This window comes from Dermacentor albipictus, chromosome 1 (genome assembly GCF_038994185.2).
Source record: "Dermacentor albipictus isolate Rhodes 1998 colony chromosome 1, USDA_Dalb.pri_finalv2, whole genome shotgun sequence".
NCBI lineage: Eukaryota > Metazoa > Arthropoda > Arachnida > Ixodida > Ixodidae > Dermacentor > Dermacentor albipictus.
This window is the reverse complement of record NC_091821.1, coordinates 135,375,170-135,400,663: the sequence shown is the minus strand read 5'-3', so window position 1 is coordinate 135,400,663 and position 25,494 is coordinate 135,375,170. Positions and strand designations below refer to the sequence as shown.

The 25,494-nt window shown below is 50.0% G+C and overlaps 1 protein-coding gene across 1 annotated transcript in view; it reads right to left on the bottom strand.

Moving 5' to 3' along the window:
• Nucleotides 1-25,494, bottom strand: part of LOC139055885 (uncharacterized) — a 393,329-nt gene that overhangs the window by 271,141 nt on the left and 96,694 nt on the right. The gene's annotated exons all lie outside the window — the stretch shown is intronic.

Genomic DNA, 25,494 nt, shown 5'->3' with positions numbered 1-25,494 from the left:
ACAGGGGCAAAGTACACTCACGGGTCATCAATCGCAGCTGAGCCGCAGCGTCTGTTCGCGAAAGCGGAATGAAGACTCGTTGACCACTTTCATGTGCAGAACGGGCGGCTTCGTCGGCGTGGTCATTCCCGCTGATGTTACAATGTCCTGGAAGCCACTGAAAGATTATGTTGTGTCCCTTGTCATAGCTTTGGTGATATATGTGCCGAATTTCTGAGGCCAGTTGTTCATTGGGTCCGTGGCGCATTGGGCTTCGTATGCACTGAAGGGCTGCCTTGGAGTCAGTAAAGACTGTCCATTGTTGCGGTGGCTTCTGCTTAATGAAATCAAGTGCAGCACGGAGCGCCGCGACTTCTGCACCCGTCGATGTGGTCACACATGACGTTCTTAATTTGATTTCCTCAGGTTGTGCTGGGAATATGACTGCAGCAGCAGAGCTGTTGAGTTTTACTGAACCGTCCGTGTATACATGTTGGCGGAATCTGTGCACGTTGTGAATGTGCTCCAAAGTTGCTTGTTTCAAAGCTTGCAATGGCGCTCCAGCTTTCTTTCTGATTCCTGGAATTGTCAGTTCAACTTCCGGCCGGTGCAGACACCACAATGGATCTGACAATCGTGCAGTGGGCGTAAATCCTGATGGCAAGTACGATTGATGTCTTTGAATAGTTTTAGCAAAGGTTGAAAGTGGCCTCTTTGCTGGCAAGCAAGCAAGATGGTGTGAGGGAATCCGAGTCAGGTGTCGGATGTGCGCTCTCAGGACATCTGTATCAATGTATACTGTCAAAGGAACGTCTCTGGCTATGGCCACTGTCGCAATCGATGACGTAGTTTTGGGAAGACCGAGACAAGTCCTGAGTGCTTGGGCTTGCACGCTCTGTAGTTTGCGAATATTCGTGGTGCAAGTATTTCCTATTACAGGTAAGCTGTACCGCAGGAAGCCCAAAAACAGTGCTTTATATAGTTGCAACATTGATGGTACTGTTGCGCCCCAGGACTTGCCGCCGAGAAATGCAAGAAGGTCCACAATGGCGGCCAAACGCTTTGCCATGTACGAGATGTGAGGGCTCCAAGACAAGTCTCTATCAATGATGACGCCAAGAAATCGGTGCGTTCGTCTATATTGTATAATTTGGTCATTAATCCGCAAAGCATACGGGGCCATCGATTTGCGAGTAAAAGCAACCAGTGCACATTTCTCAGCGGAAAGCTCCAGGCCTTGTCTTCTTAGGTATCTTGACACAACTGTTGAGGCTTTCTGAAGTCGTGCGCGAACTTGTACACGTGTCACGCCTGAAGCCCATATGCAAATGTCGTCTGCATATACGGAGAGTTGTACGGTTCGCGGTAACGAATCAGCGAGACCAACGAGCACCAGGTTGAAAAGGGTAGGGCTGAGTACTCCGCCTTGCGGTACACCACGACTGGTATAGCTAGATGGCGTTGGTCCATCTTCAGTCAAAATAAAGAAAGATCTTCCATTCAAATAGTTGCATATCCAGAAAAAGGTGCGTCCACCAATCCCTACAGCTTCTAAGGCGTCCAGAATTGCATGATGATCTACATTGTCGTATGCACCTTTAACATCAAGGAATAAGGCCGCAGTGATGCGTTTCAGGTGTTTCTGGTGTTGTACGTATGTTACCAGGTCGATAACGCTATCTATTGACGAGCGGCCACGTCGAAAACCAGCCATTACCTCTGGATAGACGTTGTAAAATTCCAGGTACCATTCTAACCGTGTAAGGATCATTCTCTCCATTACCTTGCCGACACAGCTGGCCAGTGCTATTGGACGGTAAGATGACAATTCCAACGGGGATTTGCCAGCCTTGAGGAGAGGAACAAGCCGACTGGATTTCCACGTTGTAGGGACCAGGCCGTCACGCCATGATGAGTTGTATAGGCCAAGAAGGGCATCTCTGGCCTCCTGACCAAGGTTTGCAAGCGCAGAGTATGTGATGCCGTCGTGTCCTGGTGACGAGGATCGCCGGCACCCAACAAGTGCGGCCTCCAGTTCTTCGATGGAGAAAGCAGCGTCCATACGAGGATCTCGGGAGCAAGGGGGCACTATGGGAATAGGTGCGCAAGGTGAGTGCGTGAGCGCCGGACCCGCGATCCTTGCGCAGTAATCTTCGGCTACCTCGACTTCTCGGCGTCCTTGATGTAGGGCTAAAGACTTAAATGGACGACGCTGTTGAGGAGCACTGCGAAGTCCACGGATTGTTCTCCAGACAACCGACAGAGGTTTACGCGGGTCGAGAGACTCACAAAACGATTTCCAGCGTTGATTTTGCAGTGCAGCAAGGCGACGCCGAATTTTCTTTTGAATGCGTCTGGCCTCTCTAAGGTCGTATAATGATTTAGTCCGTCTGTACCGTCGCTCCGCTCGCCGGCGGATTGCACAGAGGCTCTGTATTTCCGAATCAAATTCTGTGTATTTCTCTAATGGCTGATATGAGCGCATAGCATCCTGCATAGCCTTGGCGATCTCAAATTCTTGGAATTAAAAGAAAGTCTACGCACTTGAAACTGAATATGAACGGGTACCGGATGGAAGTCCCCAAGGTTCGATTTCTTGGCATTACCTTGGACCACAAGCTACTCTGGCGCCGCGCTGTCGTCCACGTTGTGCCGTCATCGTCCCAGAGGCTTCATGTGCTCAAGCGAGTCGCTGAAATACGCTGAGGCAATCACCCGACGTCGTTGTTACGGCTACATACAGCGTTGGTTACGATTCGGATCCTATACCAGCTACCTCTGATGTCACCATGATATAGCCAATACGAGCGCTTAGAAACCATACACAGACCTTCGGTTGTGCTTGGGAGTTCCCTCAGCCGGCATCGAACAAAAAAAAAAGTGTTCTACGAAGCTGAGTCACCCCTTCTGCGACTTCAGGTTTCCTAGACTCTCATGACCAAACCACTACGTTTGAGTGAGTTTTCGCCCGGCAATGCCCTCTTAAGATGTGTAAGTAACAGCATTGCCATTTGTTGGGCGTGTTGGTAAACTGACTTCGAAAGCGTATTTAGCGCCAGCGAACAAGGACAGAAGGGAGACGACACCATAATGCGCTACATGTAACGCATTGTGGGGTCGTCTCCCTTCTGTTCTTGTTCGCTGGCGCTAAATATTCTTTCCAAGTAAGTAACAGGCCGAGCTCCCATTTCTTATGCTGCGCTAAACACGCTTCGACTCTTAGTACTACGCTGATCGAGAAAGAGGGAAAAGGTAGAGCCAACCTGGACATTCGAGGAACATGCAACTTAAGTGTACCACGACTGCAGTCAAAGAGCTGCATTCGAGCTGCAGAAACCAAGTCACTAGTACTGGAACATTTGAACACTACTCGCCCAAATCACCTCCAAGTATACACAGATGGCTCTGTCAAACGAAGATGGCTCTGTAGACGAAGATCGCTGCGCAGCTGCATTCTACGTTCTCTCTCGGAAATATACGTGGTCTGGCGGTCTGGACTGTGTAGCTTCGTCGATAGTTGTAGAAGGTGTGGCAATGGCTGCTGCTTTGCGCAAACTGAAGACATTGCCTGCACAGAATGTAGTCGTCCTCACGGACTCAAAAGGCCCGTTTATAGTCCGACGTTATCGGCGCGCGGGCGAGCGTCGTTCGCGGTCAGTCACGCTGCGTCGGTTGCGCTGCGCCAGCCGAGATGCCATCCCCTCTATACTTCAACGCGCGCGCCGTAGGCTGCTATCTTCAGAGCATGCGCAGAAGGTTCCCCAAGTCGCGCGCCGTCCGCAAAAGCCGTCTGTGGAGTTGTGTCGGCGCCTTTTTCTTCGCGCGCAATGCATTGTGGTGCGAGAGTTCCGCCGACTTCGACGCGCGAATGGCTCCGGAGCCAAATCGGCGCCGGGCCCGTCGGGGCGCGTTGGACACCGCCGGTTACGTTAGCTGCGCCGGTGCGCCCGACTATAGAGGTGTCGTTTTCGCCGACGTGACGTAGCGTGAGCGCGCGCGCGCGCGCGCGTGCGTTACGTTGGACTATAAACGGCCCTAAAGGCCGCGTTGCAACAACTCTATTGTGGCCTACCATCCATCAAGTTCCCGCGCAAATCACTAACCCTCGTGAGAGAACTCAGCAACAAACGCTTTACAGTAAAGCTTCAGTGGATTCCTCCCACACAGCCATTTCTGGCAACGAAAAAGCTGATGCTCTTGCATACGCAGCGCTCCATCATCCTCCCAAAGTCAAGGGCCCAAAGAGTAATCAAATTAAGAATTCTGACATCCGAAATCACTTTGGGTCACTTTGGGTTCCACCACATATGTCATGTGTAACCAATAGATTTCGTCGAGTGGAAGCCTCACTTCTATACCGAATAAGGACAAGGTCTGCTAGTACACCAGCGGGATTATTTAGGACGGGGCGTATCAATTCTCCGAACTGTACGACATCAGACGAGTCAAGCGACATCGTACACTTTCTCTGGTCGTGCCCACATTCCAAGATGAAAGGGACGCTCTCCTAGAAAATCTGCAACAAAAGCATTTTCCGCATGCATGCCTGCAACACCTTGTGTTTTCCGAAGGACCAGTTACAGCCCGCAAAAAGAAAAGTCCCGTCTCCTTATCGCATTCTTAAGGGAGACTGGTCTTAAGAGAGAGGCTCTCGGGGGGAGCAATTGCCGGCCTTGATCGCCAGGCTAAACTCGCCTGTTGCTACACCACCACCACCACCACCACCACCACCACCACCACCATCACCACCACAGTAGCAGTCGTGTACCCAGTCACTCCGAGTTGTTTTGATCACTGAGCAGTCGCCTCGATGGCAAGCGATCCGGAAGCGACAGTGAAGCCAGTGAAACTGTTACTTATTACACTTCAGGTACTTGAGCCGGATTTCTTTTCTGCAAGCACGCGCATCATCTGTCACGCGCCTATAGCGTTATATGCCTTTGGCGTCTGTCCAAATATGACTCTCTGCCGCTTATTGAGGCTCCTATCGCACCTCCCGCGTTTTCTAAGGATGTGGATAATATCAAGAGCTCCTAACTCCACACCCCGTGTATACTGAGTGCTAGAAGCGTCAAAGCCGTCCAGTTAGATGGCCCGCCAGTAATTACGGGCATGTGCACGTTAGCCTGAACACTTTCCCCAAAATAACAAATTGAGGGGACTGGAATGCTAAATCCACTTTCATTCTTATAACTTCTTAATTTAAAACAATTATGCAGAGCAAAGCATGTACTTGATGCAGCAATTATTCTGTGCCACATTCATACGGTTGAGTGTACACTAGCGCATTCCACGTCTTAATGGATGCAACGAGATACATTGCTTCCGTATCCAGTGGAACTGCATCATATATATATATATATATATATATATATATATATATATATATATATATATATATATATATATATATATATATATATATATATATATATTTATATATATATATATATATATATATATATATATATATATATATATATATATATATATAAACCTTTGCCCTTTTAAAACGGCTGCGAAACACCTCCACCGACGTGCGCGTATTTTGTTCTTGCTTTTCTTTTTCTGTTCCTCCGCAATGCATCACCTTTCGTCATTCCCAGTGCTTCCGATCAGGCCAGGCAGCACACGTCATTCCCGTGATGCCCGGCCAGTCATGCGAAGCCGCATTGCACCGTCATTTTATTTTTCCCTGATGCGAGCCTCAGCAAGCACTGCTGAATCGTTCATTCCCGAACCCGCTAGTGGTGGTTTTCATATTTGATGACGAGATAAGCCCACAACCTGACGCCACAGAGGAGGCAAAAGCCACGAAGGACTGAAACGCAGAAAATACTGAACGCGTCTGGTCGCTCATTGCCTTTAGTCCTGGGGATCGCATTAACGTACTTGTAGCCATACATTAACAAAGACGTATAATACAGAGAGAGAAAGAAAGGAGAAAACGCAGGAAGGTAAAGAAAGTCATCTGGTTCGCTGCCCGGCTCCGGAAAAGTGGGTTAATGAAGGACGAATTGAACACACAGTAATTGCTAATCCTGAAGAAGTATGAGCCCAGCGGTGCAAGCCGGCGAAGCAGTCCTAACCGTTTCGAATGCTTGAGCTGAAGCATGTGTGTGTTTGAGAGAGAGAGAGAGAGAAAGAGAGAGAGTCATAAAGGAAATGCAGGGAGGTTGACCAGGCTGAGCCTGGCAGGCTACCCGATAATATCTCGTCTCCCCACGTCCAATCACTTTAAGGAGGAAACTGCATCAAATAAATTCGTGGTATGTAGTTATAACGTCGTCCCGCGTTAAAAAAATGGAAACGTTAAGCAGCTTGTATTCCCAATTTCGCGTAGTTAAAGGGGCCCTGAACCACCCCTCGGGCTTGGTGAAATAACATAGTCCGCAGGAAGCATACGCTGCTGTGAACATCTCAGCCAAGTTTTGCTGTCGTGCGCGGTGCTTGGAACTCGCGAGCGGATCGCGATAGAATCGCTGAAAATTCTAGAGTACCGCATTCGTTTTCCCCGCGCCGTAGACGCCTTCATTGGCCCAACCATACCACGTGACTCTGAAGTGCCATATACCTTCCAAGCGCCGGGCGGGCCGGCTTAGTAAGAGCGCAGGCAGCGCAGGTTCCCTACGTCTTTTAACGCGATAGCGTTAAGGAGCTCGTGTCGCAGAAAAGCCGGTGTCGTCGGCGTCGGTGTCGGGTGTCGGCGTCAGCGGCGTTGACCGTGAGCGATAAATCACGGCAGGCGCTTCATAAATAAAAAGCAACTTCCAAGATTGGCCCGGTGGGAATCGAACCAGGGTCTCCGGAGTGTGAGACGGAGACGCTACCACTCAGCCACGAGTTCGATGCTTCCAAGCGGTGCAAACGCGCCTCTAGTGAATGCGGTGTTGCCTTCGAAACGAGCCGTGGAAAGTTATACTGCGGTGTATATCGGTAATTATGAACATGTAACGTACAGAAGTCACAATTACACGAGTTGCGAAGTGCGTTTCCGCTGCATTTCTTCTGCGCTTTCCGCACACGTAGAGCCATCTTGCGGCAAACACAGAAGACCCCCTCCTCTCAATGTACGGCGCTGCCCCGACAGGAGGCGCGCCGCGCGCGCATTGGGACCGCTGCCAGGCGCGTCGCGGGACTCCCTCTCCCCTGACGACGCTTCGCCGTGCTCCCGGTTTAGATTACTATCTATCTCTCTGCCCGTGCCGATCATGACGTTTGGCTGGCGTAGATCGTTTCCCCTCCGAGACACCGAGTTCTTTGGTTCGTTTCGTTCGCTCAGGCGCACGTTTCGTTGCCGCGCCGAACGCTGCGTTGCTCGACGCTCACCGCGTGATAGGTGGGCGCTAAGTCCGATGCGGGGCGCATCGTAAGTGATTGCTGTGCCGTAGCGCATTGTCTTATACCCCTTGGCGGGTCGACGGGAACGCTGTCGCGTCCCACTCTTGAAGGCGAAGCTTAAGCGTCCTCCAATTTTTTTTTTCTCGCGCTTTAATCGTACTGCATAGAAAATTGGAGGACGCTTAAGCTTCGCCTTCAAGAGTGGAACACGACAGCGTTCCCGTCGACCCGCCAAGGGGTGTACGACAATGGGCTACGGCGCAGCGACTTAGAAACGAGCTGTTTCTAAGGCTCAGGCGTGCGTCGCTTGCTCAGGCGCACATTTCGTTGCCTCGCCGGACGCTGCGTTGCTCGACGCTCACCGCGTCCGATGCGGGGCGCCTAGTCGCTGCGCCGTAGCCCATTGTCTTACACCCCTTGGCGGGAAGACGGGAACGCTGTCGCGTTCCACTCTTGAGGCGAAGCTTAAGCGTCCTCCAATTTTTTGTGTTCCGATTGTCGCGCTCGCGTTTGACTGCAAGGAAATCATGCCTGGCTGCTGCGCCTTTGGATGCAGCAACCGAGCCGAGTCTGGAAAGACTTTTTATTCGATTCCGGCCAGTAAAAATGACCGCTAGCGTCGTTCTGCGTGGTTACACAGAATCGGCCGGGAGAACTGCAAGCCTACAAAAAACACCCGCGTGTGCGAGGTATAAGTACCCCTTGCTTGTGTTTTTCGGCACTGCTTTAGAGGATATTTAAGCGAAGTGCACACCGTGTTAGCGATGCTACGAAAATAGGAGTTCATTGCAGGGATCGTTCGCGTCTTGCACGCTTGACGCGGGTACACGTGTACGTGTTTGTTGCTCAACACACGCGTTTATTCCGTGGTCGTGGCACGCGAAGGCACACTTGTCGCGCGAGAATTCCGCGTCCTTACGTGCACCAAGTACTCGCATTATTTCTCCGCGCACGTGAGCGCCATTTCGCCTCGAGTCACTTGACCCATACGGCACTTCTTTTTCACAGACCGTGACGATCGCAGTCAATAAAAACATAGTCAGTGCATGTCGTACGTCCACATAACGGCCGCTTTCTGTGCAGTTGTGTTGGCGCTGCATGGTAGAAAAATAGAAATGGGTTAAATGTTAGCAATCGTTGAAGCTGCGTGTTTGCGTCCACATGCGCGTTTACACCTCAATTGAGCTATTTTATTTGTCTCGCTGCGTAAACTACTAAACCTTTATAACGTATTCTTCGTCTCTTTAGTTGGGTCTTAAAACTTATTATTACAGCTATCTTCCATGTTTTTCTTGTTTCACATGTCTGAAACAGGGCTTCATTCAAAAAAGCCCTGGGAGTCTCCTTGGGCAGCCCAGAGTTAGGGTGACCAGCATCACACTTCTAACCATACAACAAACATTTGCAGGACCACTTTTGTGTTGAAGACTTTGAGAAACCTAGAGTGGATAGGCATTCCACTTATCTTTTGCTCATTTATACATACGCATTTTGAGGTTGAAACCAAGGGCCAGGTTATACTCACAACACATGCTTCAAATTTTGAGCTTGTAAGCCGAGCACATGCAATGAACTGAAGTCAGTATACACATGTTTTATGTTGAAATGCTACGGTGCATACCCAAATAATGTTGTGCTTGATGCATAAGAAGAAATACAAAACAACAGAACACCCATTAGCTTTAGTTTAGTTTCACTTCGTCACTATGCATGTTACATAAACCGCTCTAAAAGCACAAGAATTTTGTACATCGCCCATGTAACTTAGAAAGAAAAGTGCTGCGTCACCAGTGGGCGTTCTTGCCTTTTTTTTAGACAGGCAGCAAATCTTGGCAGTCTAAGAAAACAGTCATAAATAAGTTGAGAAGAGTAGCCGCTCATGAACGCACTAGACAGCCGCGTTCATAAATCGCAATGTAGTAAACTCTCGCTCATTTTCAGTGTACAGAAGTACATATACGTTGCTGTAATTACGCGAATGGCTCATATTGGCCTTCCACAAAATTTACTGCGGAAAATGGTCATTGAAGTTGGTTTTTACACCTGCTGTGCACAGAACGTCTTACGATCACGGCCAAATACCGGTGCGCACACGGCAGTCGCAGTGTGTCATGCGTATACGGCGGACGAAGTCGCCCAGCAGAGTCGAGAACGCGTGGTATCCGATTTAGCTTGTGAAATTATACAATGAACGTAAGTACATGTGACACTGTCCGGTGTTAGTTTCGTCCTGCTTGGAAACATTCAATAGAAGCCGACGGTGGTCCACGATGTTCATGCCCAAAAGCACAAGCTTGCCTCATTGCGGCTCGAAGTGACGAAATGTTTCCTCCGTAGCTCGTTCCGCGGAAGGGGAAAAGAACGCGTGCATAAGCTCCCGATAGCAGCGCTAAGCTGCTGCCCAAAATCGTTGCACAGTTCCAGCAGTAAACACGATCGGCGTGCAAAACAACCACCGGCTGCATTACATCGCACAAAATAACATTTTCTTTTCGTTCTTTGCAACCGTTGTCTCCGGGCACAAAGTATTTGTACTTCAGTAAACACTCAACCCGATGTGTCACCGAATATCAAGCTGTTCCAACACGGCGGCCTTCCAAGACGCAGTCGGCTTGGAAGGTAATGGCAGTGGCCGCTCAGTGTTGCCAGTCAAATCCCGACCTTCGCGGTACTCTGAAATTTTTTCCAGTGACTCTAGATCGCGAAGTAACTTTTTTCTCAAACGCTCTCTTTGAAGACCCTGTCCTCACTCTCTTCTAGACGCACTATTTTGTCATCGGACGCACTATTTCGTCATTCCCTTAGACGGTTGCCATTGGCCGATAGCTGATGTCAAGCTGCGGTCGGCTACATGTGTAGATACCACGGCCGCCGCGTGGTGCCGCCACGAGTCCCCTAGCTAAACGCACTTAGGCTCGCTGAAGACAACCGCGTTTGGCTTGCGGTTAGCAACAGCGTCATTAGCCCCGAAAACTAACTACAGGGGCGCTGCGAGCGCCACTCGCGTGACGTCAGGGCAAGGACTCGCCCCTGTCGTCTGCTACAGTTCGGGCGTTGTCCGGGCGCTTTCTGCGGTGTTTTCGTTTGCTCGCCCTCGTTCTGTGTGCTTGTATACTTATGGTGGTCGTCTCAAATATATTTTTACGACGTATTCCTTTGCGAACATTTATTCAAAGAGCTCTTGAATAGAAAAAACAATGCATTGAGTTGCATTGTTCTTAAAAAGAACAATGCAGCTCTTAAAGGCATTGCTACAGTGCCAACCGAAGGAGTGCAAAAGAGCCCAGTGCGGCTTTTTCATGCGTGGATGGACAATCATAAAAACATAGCGTACATGAATCCAGTTATGATACCATACCTGCCGCGGTGCAACAAGTATGTCACAAACGCTGACTATATAAGACTTCTACAACAGTTACGTTGATTTTAACCCGCTAATACAGGTTTGCTCACGACGAGTAGTTCATGGTATGATATCGAAATTTTGCATTTCTTCTCAGAAACACTCGGCAGTAACACGGGGACTTAACTAATACTGGAGTTTAGATTCTACAAGCACCACTTGCTTCTTTAACTGCTTGTCAATATTAGGCGGTTCTTCCCGCGTTTATCTTAAGCGGTGGAAATTTGAAGTAAAATTAATGAAGGCTTACAGCTATTTACAGAATACAAATAGGAATGTACCAATATATATTTCCTTTTCCGTGATACACGTTCAACTCACTTGAGAAATTTACTGGTGCTTGTTGCTTGAGGAATATACATGGCGAATCTGTTTGGCGAACTGACACAGGCTGCTGGTTGGATGGATGGATGGATGGATGGATACAACTTTCTTGTACGTCCGGGAAGGTTTAACGCGACCCGGGCTCAGGTCTCCCATGGAGGAACGTCAAGGCCCTGCCTCAACGCCGCCTCACGGGCTTGCTGGACTGCCCACGTCTGGATTCCAAGGTCTGAGCTGCGCAGAGCGGCGGCCCACCTCGACGACAGGGTCTCCGGAGTAACTGCCATCCCTCCTATAACTACATTGCACTCCCACAGCATGTGTTTGAGTGTTGCTGGTCCTTCCTGGCACAATTTGCACGTGTCGTCCTGATGCTTATCTGGGAAGATGCGTTTGAGACGGAATGGATTAGGGAACGTGTTTGTCTGGAGTTGTCGCCAGGCGACGGCCTGCCTCCTGTTCAATTTGGGACTCGGCGGGGGGTATATCCTTCTGGCGTTCAAATATGCACTGGTGATGTCGTTGTATCTTGTGAGCCTGTCCCGTTCTGCTCGAGAAGCGTTCGCTATCGTGCGAGAGGCGTTTCCCTGTTCGGCGCGGCGGGTCATGTCTCGCGCCGTCCGGTGCGCCGTCTCGTTTAGGTTCGGGAGCGCGTCGCCTTCCGTGGTGACGTGCGCGGGGAACCATATGATCCTCGAGTTCGCGGTTTTGGATCTGCCCGCTTTGGCCAGAATGGACATGGCTTCCTTGGAAATTCGACCTTTGGCATAATTCCTTACTGCCGTTTGCGAGTCACTTAGTACGACTTCGCATTCCTCTTCTGTGAGGGCTAGCGCAATCGCTACTTCCTCCGCTATTTCTGAGTGTTTGGTGTATACACTACATGTGGTTCTGATTTTTGATTCTGCGTCTATGACTACGGCGGCGTATGTTTGGCCGTTCGCATATTCGGCTGCGTCGACAAAGCGCGCGTTTCTGTCCCTGCCGAATGAACGGAGCAGAGCCTCGGCTCTTGCCTTTCGTCTACCTCGGTTGTAATCGGGGTGCACGTTTCTTGGGATGGTTGCCACCGTAATGGTCTCTCTGATTTTGTTGGGGATTGGCATTTTCTGGCCGTGCTGGTTGTGGTACGTTATGCCGAGCGTGTTCATAATGTGTCTTCCCGTCGTGGTGGTCGACAGGCGTTCGAGCTGCGAGATGCGTTGTGCTTCGGCTATTTCTTCTATGGTGTTGTATATGCCCAGCTGAGTCAGGAGCTCGGTGCTCGTCGATTCCGGTAGGCCCAGGGCTATCTTGTACGTTTTCCTTATGAGCGTGTTAATCTTGTTCTTTTCCGCGACGTACCAGTTGTGGTAGGCGGCTACATAGGCGATGTGGCTGACAACGAATGAGTGGATCAGTCGAATGACGTTGTCTTCCTTCATGCCCGCGTGTCTATTGGTTATTCTCTTTATGAGTCTCGTGGCGCTGATGACTTTGCCTTCGATCTTCCTCACGGTTTCACCGTTAGCTCCGTTGGCCTCAATGATCATTCCGAGGATTTTGATCTTGTTCACTTTGGGGATTGCGTTTCCGTCTTGGGTGTACAGGCGGATTTCCTCGTACTCCCGGGGTCCTGTGTAGCTCTTTGGTGGCATGCCTCTGCGCGTGGGCCGGTAAAGGAGTAGTTCGGACTTGCTCGGGGAGCATTTGAGGCCCGTTCCTTGGAGGTACTCTTCCACTTTGTTAATGGCCGTTTGTAGTGCGTGTTCAATTTGCCCATCACTGCCGCGGTCTGCCCATATCGTTATATCGTCTGCATATATAGCGTGGTGGATTCCTTCGATTTCGCGTAGTTTGCTGGGGAGACCCAGCATGACTAAGTTGAAAAGGAGCGGAGATATAACTGAGCCCTGGGGGGTACCTCCACTTCCCTGGGCTCGTTCTTCGGACTCGAGGTCGCCAACCGTAAGGGTGGCTTTGCGATCGTTCAGAAAGTCCCTCACGTAGTTGTAGGACCTTTCCCCCAGGTTCAGATTAGACACTTGTTTAAGGATCGACTCGTGAGCGACGTTGTCGAATGCTTTCTCCAGGTCTAGTCCTAGGATGGCTCTGGTGTTTCTTGTCTTGTCGTCAAGGATCTGGTTCTTTAGTTGTAACATGACGTCCTGCGTGGACAGGCGGGATCGGAAGCCTATCATGGTGTGGGGGTAGGCTTCCGTCTCTTCTAGATGGCTGTTGATACGGTTCAGGAAGGCGTGTTCCAAGACCTTACCCACGCACGACGTGAGAGAGATTGGGCGTAGGTTCTCCAAACTCAACGGCTTTCCGTGCTTGGGTATGAGGATAGCCTTGGACCTCTTCCACTGCTCCGGGATGCGGCCTTCTCTCCAGCACTTGTTCATATAGCCCGTGAGTTTGGTAACAGATTTGTCGTCCAGGTTTTTGAGCGTTTTGTTGTTAACCCTGTCCGGTCCTGGGGCTGACTTGCTGTTGAGTCCTTGGAGTGCCGTTCTGATTTCCGCCTCACTGAAGTCTTCATCTAACTTGGGACTAGGACTGCCAGTGTACCGGCCGTGCTCGACCGTCGGTGGTTGCGGGAGGTATTTGTCGCAGAGTTCCATGACGATTTGCTTCTCGCTCGCCACCCCTTTTTCTTTGTGCAGAAGTCTCTGCATGTCGGCTCTTTGCTTGGATTTGCACTGGGTTTCGCCCAGTAGGTGCCTCAGCAGTCGCCACGTATTTCCGTTGTGGAGTTGGCCATCCGCGGCATTGCAGACTTCGTCCCACTGTTGCTTGCTCAAGATGTTGCAGTGCTCTTCGATTTGTTTGTTTAAGTCGGCTATCTTTTTTCTCAGCTTTCGATTGAACCGCTGGCCTTGCCATCGGGTTTTTAGGGATTTCTTGGCTTCCCAGAGGTGGGCGAGGCGACTGTCCATCTTCTCCGTCAGGAAATCGGGAGTGATGGTTTGCGTGGCCTCCCCGACATCCCTGGTCAAGTCTGCGATCCATCTGTCAATGTCACCGATTGGCTCGTCGTCTTGCCTGATATCCCGGTGCTTGCGGAACTTGTCCCAGTCTGTCCATTTGAAGCTTTTGACTGGGAGGGTGGTTCCCGCTCGGGGGATCGTGATCTCGATGATCATGTGGTCGCTACCTAGGTCTTCTAGGGTGTTTCTCCAGGTAGCCCTCTCGATGTTTTTGACCATTGTTAAGTCCGGTGTGGTATCTCTTGCAACCGAATTGCCCATACGCGTTGGGGCGCTGGAATCCGTGATGAGCGTGTATCCCAAGTCTTGCGAGTCCTGCCATAACTGTTTGCCCTTGGTGGTGGTGTGGCCGTATCCCCAGGCATGGCACGGCGCGTTGAAATCCCCACCCACTATTAGCGGGTTCATGCCGGCGAGCTCGGCTGCCTTTTTGAGCAGGGAGAGAAAACGCTGCCGTCTTTTGGATGGGCTACTGTATATGTTCAATATGAAGATGCTATTCTTTTGCGTTCTGTTAGGAATAATTTCTATCATTATATGCTCGGCCTGCGGGTCTGTAATCTCATGTTCAATGGATACTAGACCCTTTCTGATTAGTGTGGCAATGCCCCTATCGTTTTGGAATTTAGGGACGAGGGCGTGGTAGCCCGGGATGTTGGCCGACGCGCCCACGGTTTCTTGAAGCATTATCACATCGGGTTTGGGTTGGATGTTTCTTACGTACTGTTGTAGGACAGGTTTTTTCCCGGCTATACCTCTGCAGTTCCACTGCCAGACCAATAACTCTTTATCGTGTCTGGCCATCCTGGAGTCTTGAAGAAGAAGCTGTTGAAAAACTGGAGCGGTGCACGGGGGGCGGTGCCACCATGGGAACGTCTGAGATTACGGGATTTATATTAAGAGTTCCCATGTTTGGCTGTGGTGATTGCGACAGAGACGGTGCCCACATCGCACATTCTTCGAGCTTGACCACCCTGGTTGTGAGGCCGGATATGGCGGAAGACAGATTGCCGATTGCACTTTGTAGTTCGGTAAGCATGGCTTTTATTTCCGATCTAGCCTGTTCGGCGCGGCTGGTGTCTTGGCTTTGCACGGCTCGCTTTTTCGCGGGTGGGGTTGCTTTGTCCGGTTCCTCGCCATTGTTGCTCGGAGCAGGAGTACTGACGGGAGTGGGTATGGGGATTTGCGCGGGAGGCGCGACCTTTCTCAGTTCGCGTACCTCTTGGGTTAGCTGTTGTACAAGGCTCTTGAGCATGGCGTTCTCACGTTTTATTTCTGCAATTATCTCATTGTCTATGTTCTTTGTGACTTGCGGTTCTGAGGCAGTTACTCCGTATACCCCGCGCCTTGGCGCACCCTTGACCGCGTCTGCCCAGCTCACCTTTTCTGGGATGGCCTGGATGGATCTGGACCTGGCTCGGCCCGGTCCTGGGGTGCGACTGCGAGCTCTGCTCCTCGACTGGCTGTGCTGGCGGGAACGAGGGGTCGCGGTAGCCGACGTCGATCTGGACCTGGCCCGGCCTCTGGATCTGGATCTTGGCTTTTGCAGTGCGGGGGCTTGATCTTCTCTGGATTCCTTGACCGCCTCGAGTTCTGCTTCCGCTTCGGCTCTTTTCCTTTCCCATCTTCGTTTCTTAACTATATACGGGGTCTTGAATTTTGCTCGGCAGGATTTGTCTGCCGTAGGGTGTTTCCCTCCGCATAAGCGGCAGTTCCCAGTTGAAAATGACAACAGAGGTTGTGTTCAGTACTACAGAAATTTCTGTTGTACAACAGGATTTTTCTGTAGTAACTACAGATTCCTGATGGAGCGACAGACTTTTCTGATGTACAACAGACATTTGTTGTTGCTACTACAGAAGTACTGTCTGTCGTATGTCTGTTGTTACTACAGAAAGCTGAAGCTCTACAACAGATTTTTGTAGTACTACAGAAATTTCTGTTGTACAACAGGATTTTTCTGTAGTAACTACAGATTCCTGATGGAGCGACAGACTTTTCTGATGTACAACAGACATTTGTTGTTGCTACTACAGAAGTATAGTCTGTCGTATGTCTGTTGTTACAACAGAAAGCTGAAGCTCTACAACAGATTTTTGTAGTACTACAGAAAAAATTGTCATCACTACAGGCACCCTGTTGTCCCAACAGAAATGTTCCTGAAGTAACCCGAAAAACTTCTGTAGTGCTACAGAGAGCTGTTGAAATACTACAGAAACCTATTGTGGCAACAGGCCCCCAATTGTCACAACAGAAGTGTTCCTGAAGTAATGCGACCAACTTCTGTTGTACTACAGAAAAATGTTGTTGTACGACAGAAGCCTATCATTGCAACAGGCCCCCAGTTGTCATAACAGAAGTGTTCCTGAAGTAATGGACAAACTTCTGTTGTACTACAGAGAACTGTTCCACAACAGAAACCTATCGGCGGAACATGTACCCAATGATGACAACAGAAGTGCACTGAAATTGTGTGATGCGACAAGCTTCTGTAGTGCCCGGTTGAAAAAGACAAAAGGAATTCCTGTCGCAACTACAGAAATTCTGTTGTACGACAGAAGTCGTTGACATTTCTTAATTGGGAGACATTTCTGACATTAGGACAGAAATTCTGATTTCGCAACAGAAGCATTCTGTCGCGACAACAAGAGTTCTGAAGTCGGGCTTCTCGCCCTTCTCTGAAGCCGGCAATGCTGATGGCGCCGACACCGGTAATAAAGTCGACGTGGCGAATAGTTACAATTGTGCCGTGACGACGCGGCACCACCAACGCCCTACCGGCCACCTCAAAATCGGCCACTGATCAAAATCATACCATCTGCGGGAATGGCTGCGTATCCGTTTTTTTTTTTGTAAGATGTGGCACACAGGCCTGTGGACTTACATGTGCTGTTACACTGACACATTAGTTAATTTCCCAGGAATATTTCACAAGCTTATGCGAAGCGGAAAAGAAGATTTGGGTTGTTCCACAAAGTTGCGTGAAAAGCTGTCTCGCTCGGGTCTCATTAATCTGGTACAGTGCTGCCGTGAGAAGCCAGTATGCTGTCAGAAAGAACTCTCATCCACGAATGTTCATTAGCTGTTTTGCATTCAACACATGAATTATATGCGCGCTCAAAAGTGTAAAGAACGAGAGACAACTGTCGAAACTAGCAGTAATAACCCTAAAAGTCAACGTTGTCTATTTCTGAATGTCTTATTTAATAAGGATATCGTACATCAAAATCGATGTTCTAGCACTGCAAGATGTACGTCGATGGTACGAACACTCTTGCTCTTCTAGAGATGCGGCACTTGACGCGGTGGAGTGATAGCGGATCTTGGCTCTCAAAATGCAAATGTAAACATCAGCGCATCGGCTCGTCGTACTGTTCACATGGCCAAAACGTACCCTCGAAAAGCATGTCAGGGGTGGTGCAGTGGTAAGATGCCGGGCTCGGAATCGTGAGGTCGCATGTTCGAATCCTAGGTGACGACGTTTTTCTTTTTAATTTTTTTTAACTTTTATGTTTTTCTTTTTTGTACTAACAAATTTACATAACCTTACGGACGTCTCTGTCAATTTTTAATTAAATATTGATCAAGAACTACACAACTTTCTACTACAGGACGTCACACTACAGACAACAGAACTACAGACAACAGAACTACAGGCAACAGAACTACAGGCAACAGAACTACAGGCAACAGAACTACAGAAACAACGTCCCAAAATACGACAGACTCTTAAAATTTCCTGTTGTGTTTTTCAACTGGGTTTGGCGTGCACTGGTGATTGGGGTCTGGGTTCTTGGCACCGCAGCCCCTGCAGATCTTGTCCTGGGGATTTGGGCAGACGTCCATACGGTGCCCCAGTCTACCGCATTGGTGACAGATGTCGACCTGCTTCCTGTACAGCGAACAGCGAAGCAGAGTGCCTCCATACCTGACGAGAGTGGGCACTTTTAGGCCTTCGAAGGCGATGATGACTGTGGTCGTGTTGCTAAGACGCTTGGCTGCCAGGGCTGTCGGGTTCCTGTCGTTCACGATCTTGGAGTTAATTGTCCTGGAGTCTTCTTCGAGTGGTATGCCTCGGATGACCCCCTTGGCCGTATGATCGGGCGCCGTTTCATAGGCGTTGACTTCGTATTGGCGGTCGCCGATCCTGATGACCTCGAGCTTCCTGTATTTTTCTGCGTTGGTGCTGCTGGGTGTGCTGATAACGACGATATTTTGGTGGGTGTTGGGGCAGACGGTGTCTTCGCTGGCGTCTTGATCGGACACTCCTGCAGCCCGGTATATAGCTGACGCAATCCTGACTGCGCCAATCGTTGCGGTGTTGAGGCCGCCCTTGGGTCTAACGACGATCTTGATGTCGTTCCTCGGGAGAGCCGGCATTCTGCTGGCCTTGAGTATTTGTTGTTTTACGTTCCGTGAGCGTCGTGGCGTTTGTCGACCGTCTCCCTCGCCGGTGCGGGAGTAGGCTTCGTTCTTAGGTCTATCCCGCGATGCGCTGGGGCCGGACCGGCTTTTGGAGCCGATCATGCACCAGCCGGCATCTTCACCGAATTCCTCAGGAGACATCTCCTGTCCGTCGACCTGGACCTCCATGCTTGGCGAAAAGTGATTCTTAGGGCTTGGGTATTGTTAGGCCTGGCGGGCGGTAGCTCGCCTAGGCTTGCCTCCAGGCGTGCCCAGCGTCTGAACGCGGCGTCGGCGTTGCTCGGGCGGAAGTGCTTTCTAAAGTAGCCAAACAACGTTTCCCACCTTGAAACTTGATACCAGCACGCTCCTGGCAGCTTGCTGCATTCGAAAATTGCTGAGCTAGAAAAATAGCGTTCTGGCTCGCAGTCACTTCGTCGTCGTCATCACAGGCTGCTCGGCCCAATTTTTTTAGTGAAGTATGCCTGTTGGACCGCACGGATGCAGCCAGAAAGAAGTCGAAGCTTCAATCATTAGTAGTATGGGACATATTGAAGATATCAAAATTCCCCCCGTTGGAGGGTCAGAAATCAAGTGAAAGTATATGCAAGGCTAGTGGTGCTTTCTTTACGAATATTTGCGATTGGATTGGAGCAAACTTTATTTAGCCTGCAGTTGGGCAAGGTTCTCTTTTATGTACCGACGAAACGAATAGTTATCCGTTTGTATAATTAAAGAACGCTGGATCGAGACATGGTGAGACAGAAGGTGCTTGATTTTCCTTTTCTAGGCAATCTAAGCTGCCCTGTAGTAGCTCGAAAGCACTTTAGCCATTCCAGTTGGCTCTGTAAAAAAATGCTTTATGGTTTCAATTCGAAGTTGTAGTGAACTGATGGGTGTCGCGAATATAGCGTGCCTCGCCATACCGACAGTCGATTGCTACCGTTACGTAATCAGGGGTGTGCCATATTGTCGATAAAGGCTACTGAGGGCCACTATGAAACATTTCATCACTTTAATTGATTGCCGCTCGATCTTAACGACGAAACTTTTCTCTCGGGTGATTGCTACCATGGGGTTTGTAAATTAACTATGTAAATGCTCTACATGACGCGCCATCGTGTTAGCAGCCATGTGCAATTCGTTTTTAGGAGGCCTGTTTCAGAGGAGGATGAAAGTAGCAGCAAACTTTTTCGTAAGAAATGCGCGCCTATTTTTTTACGTATAATGAATGGCCATATTTGAATAGAACAGCACACCAGAGTAATAAGAATCATGATGACAGCTTCGCTGGGCAGTGCCTTTCTAACATCGGATAACATGCTGACGCCAATTACCAAGATTTGTCTTCCATGTAAAATGCAATGTCGCTCATGACTTAATACTAAGGGAATGTTAAATGTTTAGCGAGGCATCATACACAACTTTGCGTGTTGAATTTCCAGACATTCTTTTTACGCAAAATTTACGGATAGACACGGCGCATTTGTGCATTGCAAAACCAGTGGACCCCTTTAACGCTGCATAACTTGCGATATTCAAGCCGCAATGTTTCTCGACTCACGCGCTTTTGAAGAAGACACTGAGGTTAAAGCATGGCAGCTGAAAGAAGCCGACGTATCCTTCAATACGTACGGCTCGAGCCACCCATGCCCCAAGCATACACGAAGGGAACGAGCGCGCGCGGCAGCCGAGCGAGCCGGAGCGAGCGGCGTCCTGGCCGTGACGTCACTCGCGAGAGGGCGCCACTCCTAATTCTCGCCTATTCTCGCCGCTAATAGGCGCCAAAATTTGAACTGGGCGCCACAGTGACATTTGGCAGTGGGCACGCCCCATTGCACCTTAAGCCCAGACGCCACGTACGCTTGCGGACGCGCGCAAGCTCGCGTTCGCGCGCTGTAGGGGTTGGAGGACGGACGTCGGGATGAAATACCAAAAACTTGGGAGGTATTTATTCTACATTATGTACAGGGAGATGAGCGACAAGTACCAGTCGTACAGACATTACGGGCCGGCAGCAACTCGGACGCTGCGGCCCGCGGCAAGAAGTTCGAGAGAGGTGAATCCGGGAATCAGGGCATGTCCCAGAATCCTCAGGTCTCTCTGGAAGGCTTCTTATAAACCCTTCGAGCACTGCAAGTCACGTCATGTTTGACCAATGGGAGAGTCCACTCCGATGACGCCACTTTCAGCCAATGGTAGGCGCCCGTGTCGTGGTGTCACACCTGGCGGCTTGCTGCGGTCTTGCATCGCAGACTGGCAATGCACTTCGAACAAAGAGAAGGGGAGGGCTGCACCTGCTTCATTGTCGGATGCCCACCTGCTAATCCCGGCGGCGCACGAACTTGTTGGCATGTAAACTCGTTGCCTTAAACTTGTCTGCTCGGCCGCTTCTCTGGAATGCGCTTTCCTGCTTCTGCATTCCTCAATTAGCTGTGCTGCAATCCGATGTGGTCTGGGGAACTCGAAGTAATCGCAGGAACCAGCTCCATATCTAACAGCTCGTCCTCGCCCCGGTTGTTCTGAATGGCCGGTGAAATCAATTCGCTGGCCATGAGGAACGCTGAAAGAAGCTGCAGGGTACTGGGGTCGAGCCTCGTTTGACGAACTTCGGGATCCTTGGCCCTGGAGAACAGACGTCAAACAAACAAAACAGCACAGCGCTGCACCACGCGTAAGCGCAGGCTCTTCACCCCTGACTCGCCAGACTATTACTGAGTCAAAATCAACCCTGATCTTTTATTTCCCCAATTTCGACAAAACAGTTCCAACCACCCTTCCAAACCGCTATCCATTTCTCCTCGATTGCCCACAAGACCAGACTACTATTGTTGTTGCAAACAAAAGGGTCGTTGACGATGCAACCAACAAATGAAAACAGCCGAACATTACATAAGTGGCCTAACTACACGAACAGCATGTTTCCAATCTATCGCAGTGGCGTACTTATCGCACGTATTGGTGCCACTGAACAATCTGGTCAACCTCACAAGTACGTAATCACAAGCGCACTAGCCTTGTGGTCACTAAACAAAACGCGTACTTGTGTCATAGGCAAACTCTTCATTACGCTTACTCACGTTTCTTCCTTTAGTCCCTCTAGGACACGTGACTTAACGAACAATTAAACTTGCGGGACCTACACACTCCGCAGAACCCTTAAAATGATGCGTCTCTTAATAACTCGTTCCACGCATACTTATCAGAGAAGTCAGAATACGGCTGCCCTAACACACACTAGCAACCCAGTCATAAAATCTGCTTCCTTCCGTCCACACAGGACATGCGCTAATGGAACTAAGAACGCTTCTCAGTGCAAATCATGCACTCACTGAAAATCTACGCGCTTAACCTTACAAAATTCAAAAACACTTAAAAAGAAAGAAGGTTAAATAACACACGCGCTTTACCATAGGCCTCTGAACGATAACCTTGACCCTTGGTTACTCAAACACACACAAAAAAAACCTATCTACTTATTAATGAGCATCTCGCGAGACTACATGTTTACATAAACCTCATCTTTCAAATCACGGAGCTTCTCAAACGAAAACACAAACAAAGCTCAAACCTTACACATTGAAAGAAACTCTAGTCTCAAATCGCGAAATTTTCCGATGCTCAAAAATAAAAAACAAACACTTCATTTCTACGGAAGCGCTCTTGGCCTCCCGTTCCCGATTGCTTACGACTGACTCATACTTTCAGCCTGACCCGCGGTGGGCGAAGTTTCAAAGCTACTCTGGCTGCCGAGAGACAACAAAAGGGCTGACTAACTAGCGAGTTTTAGTATTGGGGACGCAAGGCGTTGGGGCCCCAAGCGCTTGGGTGCGTTTGCGTTTGCGTACGCAAGCAGAAACGTGTTATAGGTTAGCGGCCCCAAACGCAAACCGCAATGAGGTCGCATGCGCTCGAAGCACCACCAACGTCTGATCGTTGCTGCATTATCATGTCATAAAATATGATATGAAGCACATGAAGTAAAGTACATTAAACTCTTTTTATTAGAAGCGGTTAATAGAGAGGTTTACAGCGTCCTGTAAACGGGTAAACGCAGGCTGGGGCGATGGGGCGGAGCCATGAACTAGAGCGGCCTGCATGGTGCTGCCACCTGGTGGCGCAAAGCTCAAACAGACAAAAACAGCTAATATTGCAGTAACCAAGTGTATTTTACTTTGCTGCGGTTATAAATTTTTGGCAGCAACACAGTTAAGCCAGTGCCGATAACTTACACCAGCAGCGAAGTAGAATAGACTTGGTTACAGCAATATTAGCTGATTTTGTCAGTTTTAGCTTTACGCCGCCAGGTGGATGCACCCTGCAAGACGCTCCCCTTTATAGCTCCGCCCTAACGCCCCAACTGCGTTTATCCGCATACCGGACATGCTAAACCTCTCTAATGTATATAAAAACGACGTCTGTCGACACTTGGCGAAAGATTTATTAGATTATCTACCCGCTAGCTATTCGTAAGTTCTCCTACACCGCAAGACTCACGTGGGTAACGTGACCTCTTAGGGGCAGCGATGTTTTCGGCCGCTCCAACAACCCAAGGACGCAAGTAGACGTAGCGGTCTGCGCATGCGCAGTAACGTCGCCCCTAGTTCTTGCGTACGCAAGCCGCTTGCGTCCCCAACACTAAAACTCCCTACTATCAGCTCCCCCAAGACGTTACGGTCTCCTGCCAATTTGCGTCCTCGCGCCCCGCTTTCAACACGAACTCGATTGACCGCGTCGCTACTCCCCACCTGGTCTCGTCCTGCCACCTTGCGTTTCTTCGAACTGCACGCTGAGCTGTGAAAAGAACTACGGAACGACGAGGAGCTTAACTGCCTCGTGCCCTTTGTCCGCGTCCGTGCAGAACATTCTTCGCGGTCCCCCTTTGACAGGTGGCTCGAACGTTCTCGATGCGTCAACATCGTCCGAGACGACCGCATCTTTTTCCTCGCGCCCTGCCCCTTTGGGTTTCTCGCCATTTTTGGCGGCGCTACATTAATTACCGTCTTTCGGTCTTTACCGCGCTTCTTTTTACGGCGCTTTCTCTTTGCACTTGCTTTCATGTCGCCTTGTCGTGCCTCGTGCTGGCCGGTACACATTTCGTCGGCCCGGATCGGTCTCTTACCCGCACAGTCTGAGTGATTCTTACTTAAATCAACACTCTCTCTGCCTCGACTGGCGGACAGCTCAACCGACTCTGGCACAATGCAGCAGGCTTTACTCGAGTAAGACAACTCGCACTCTTGCGAACTGCCCTCTACTACATTGCCCAGCTCACGCTGTGAATCGGCACACAGCCCGTCGGTATCGATCGCTGTCTCACGCGCACAGTCCGAATGATTAACTGAATCATCCCTATCTAGGCCATCTAGACTGGCGGAGAGCCGCACCGATCCCTGAACAATGCAGTTGTATTCTCTTGAGCTACACAGCTCGCAATCCTGAGAATTACCCTCAACTGCATCGCTCAGCTCGCACTTCATTTCTGCACGCAGATCGGGCTCTACATGGGTGCTCGCTTCTGTCGCGTCAACAGTACCCTTTCCCTCGCTAGCAACCTCGCTAACCTTACCAGCGACGCACACACGCGGTAACTGTGCCAATTTGTTCGCAGCTGGCCTAGCTGTCTCCACAGTCATCTGTTGGCACAGCACCTCGTCGCTCTCCTTGCGGCCTTTAACGGCCTCTGTTGCCACTAAGGCATCGTTAGCAGCTAGCCTTTTCCCTTCACCTATCAATCTGCAGCCAATCTCACAGGCACTACTCTTTTCGTCGGCTTCTGGCGAAAGTCTAGACACTTCCTCATTCTTTCGCTCTGTACTTCCTACAGAATTCTCAGACAGCCGTTGTCTCTGTGCCAATAACTGATCACAATCCTGTATCGCTTTGATCAGTGCTGCTTTCTCTCTCTCATACTTTTCCTCTCGCTCACGTTCGCGTTCATTCTCACGTCCGTGACGCTCACACCTAAGAGTAAGTTCTTGAAGCTCCTGCTTCCGTTCATTCTCGCGTTCTTCACGCTTAAGCTCACTCCTAAGTTCACGACGCGCTCGCAAACGTACACGACGCTCACGCTGCCGTGGCTCCTGTATCACCTCCCAAGCAAGCTTAATGCTTTCATCATCATTGCCACTATCGTTAATCGCCTTTATGATAGCTGGCGTTTCCATCCGTTCGTCCGCCTCAACTCCCAAATCGTCGCACACCAACAACAAGTCTAACCTCGTCAACTTTCTAAGATCCATGGCAGCTGCCCCGACAGGTGGTTAAAACTGTTTTCCTTATTTAATTTGTGCAAACACACAATGCAACAAACTCCCGATTCCCAGAACTATCAAAATTGAACACACAACCTTTGAGTCTGGCGAATCATAAGGAAAAAAACCACGCGCTCACTTACGGTTGCAGCACCCTGCCATCCGGTTCGTTCGTCCGCTGTTGCCGGTTCCTTCCGGACTCCCTGGGTCGAAGGCTCGCTCCTTCTTCGATACTCCCAGTCTCTTCGGACCTCTTTCGACGAAGGCTCTCTCTTCTTCGCTCTTCCCGGTTCTTTACGATCTCTCTCGACGAAGGTTGATTCGTAGAGCTGCCACCAGCTGATGTATTCGGAGGCGATCCTACCGCTGCCAACCAGATGTAGGGGTTGGAGGACGGGACGTCGGGATGAGAACCCAAACTTGGGAGTATTTATTCTACATTATGTACAAGGAGGTGAGCGTCCAGTAACAGGCGTACACTCATTACGGGCCAGCAGCAACTCGGACGCTGCGGCCCGCGGCAAGAAGTTCGAGAGAGGTGAATCAGGGAATCAGGGCATATCCCAGAATCCTCAGGTCTCTCTGGAAGGCTTCTTATAAACCCTTCGAGCACTGCAAGTCACGTCATGTTTGACCAATGGGAGAGTCCACTCCGATGACGCCACTTTCAGCCAATGGTAGGCGCCCGTGTCGTGGTGTCACACCTGGCGGCTTGCTGCGGTCTTGCATCGCAGACTGGCAATGCACTTCGAACAAAGAGAAGGGGAGGGCTGCACCTGCTTCATTGTCGGATGCCCACCTGCTAATCCCGGCGGCGCAC